The sequence below is a fragment of the Aplysia californica genome, unplaced genomic scaffold, assembly GCF_000002075.1.
Source record: "Aplysia californica isolate F4 #8 unplaced genomic scaffold, AplCal3.0 scaffold00799, whole genome shotgun sequence".
NCBI classification, from domain to species: Eukaryota; Metazoa; Mollusca; class Gastropoda; order Aplysiida; family Aplysiidae; genus Aplysia; species Aplysia californica.
The window spans coordinates 306,012-307,864 of record NW_004798069.1 but is presented as its reverse complement, the minus strand read 5'-3'; positions in this window follow the sequence as shown (position 1 = coordinate 307,864).

Sequence of the window (1,853 nt, the reverse complement as noted above, 5' to 3'; positions counted from 1 at the left end):
CGCTGCTGCCATCGCGTTTCCTTTTCTAGTTTTGTTGTTGTTTTTGTTTGTTTTGTTTTGTTTTGTTTCCTATTGTGACTGACGTAAGAAATGTAGAGCACAAATACAAAGTATTTCACGAGTTATTGCGTTACCTAGATCTATGTACTGTTGTTGTTGTTTTGTTTTGTTTTTTGTGTGTTTTTTGTTGTTGTTGTTGTTGTTTTTTTGTTGTTTAAAGAAAAATACTGAGCTTTGAGAAAGGAGTGAGCAAAACCCACGGTCTATCAATAAATAGACTACTGGCTTCGTTCGTCTTTGATAGAAAGGGGGAGAGTGTAGGATATTTCACCATTTGTAGTAGTGTTTATTTTCTGTTTCCCCAAATCTACACTGCTTATATATATATATAACTGTGACAGATTGTGATCTGAGGACATCGTTGCACTTACCCAGGTTGTTTCAGAAATGGAGATTACCTTGTGAAACGCTTATCGACAAAAATATTTCTTTCTATCGACATTTGAGGTAAGGGTCATTATATGGCGTTTTGACAAACATGTACATCCCCCCCTCTTAACTAAAGTGTCACAAAATTTTATGTCAATAAATGTCATTTTTAAGTCATAAAGTCATTATGATTTCTTTCATTAAAAAATGGTTCTTCTTTGGGTTAGGCCTATTTCTCGCTCAATAAATCAGTATCGTGACGGTTGTGGGAGTTGTTTGAAACGTTAAAACGGGCCTGAATGATGTGGAGTTAGTTTTGAAAAGTTTCAGTGAGTTTGTAACGAAAGAATATTATTCCTTTGAGTGTCACATTACCTTTTATAAAGTTGCGTTGTGATTACGTGTGTGGGTTTCTATAGACTTGCACATGCCGTTCCTAAAACGGATCACTGCGAGCCATTAAAAAATCTTGGGATTATCAGCGCATTGAGTGAATGTTTGCACTTCCACAGAAGATCAATTTTTTCTTACCTGCCGGGGAAGGCTTGTTTCTCTACCTGCCCACCCGTACGTTTATCTGTTTGTCTGTCTGTCTGTCTGTCTGCCAGTCTGTCTGTCAGTCTGTCTGTCAGTCTGTCTGACTGTTTGTCTGTCAGTCTGTCTGTCAGTCTGTCTGTCTGTCAGTCTGTCTGTCAGTCAGTCTGTCAGTCTGTCAGTCTGTCAGTCTGTCAGTCTGTCTGAATGTCTGTCTATTTGTCTGACTGGTTGTCTGTCTGCCTGCCTTCCTGGCCGTCTCCGTCTGTCTGTCTATCTCTCTGTCTGTATATCTCTCTGTCTGTCTATCTATCAGTATCTTTCTTTGTCTATCTATATGTCTGTCTATGTATCTATGTGTCTATCTATCCGTGATTCCATTCTATTTTTCTATCTGTAGATACCGCTTACACGTTTTCTTGCTTGGTCTCTTAGTTCACACACATTAGACATCGTCCTGCAAGAAAAAGATTTGGAAGATATGAGTCCTTTGCCAGGATCGTAGACATGTACATTTGTATTATAATATTCTAGACTATGCACTTTGGCGTATTTCCGGCTCGCTGTGGAGCGCGCTATTTGACTTGGGTTGAGCCAAATGAATGGAGTGGGGGGTGGATGCCACCCGCAAGTGACTATTGCAAGAATAGTGTTTCGCTCTTCATTTAGGCGTAATCTTATTAGCTCTCCCCATGGTGCTCACGCTTGGCCTTTGAAGTTTTTACAGAGAGTTGGGAGTGGCGGACATGACAGTTCGAAGATCTAGGAGTATAAGTCTATGGGAAAGGACACAGCAAGATCTGGGAGACAGAAACCCGAAGTGGGGCAGGACATCCTGTGGCATCCTGGGGAGACAGTCTGCGCCGTGTCGGGAGGGCGGTGGAAGGGGT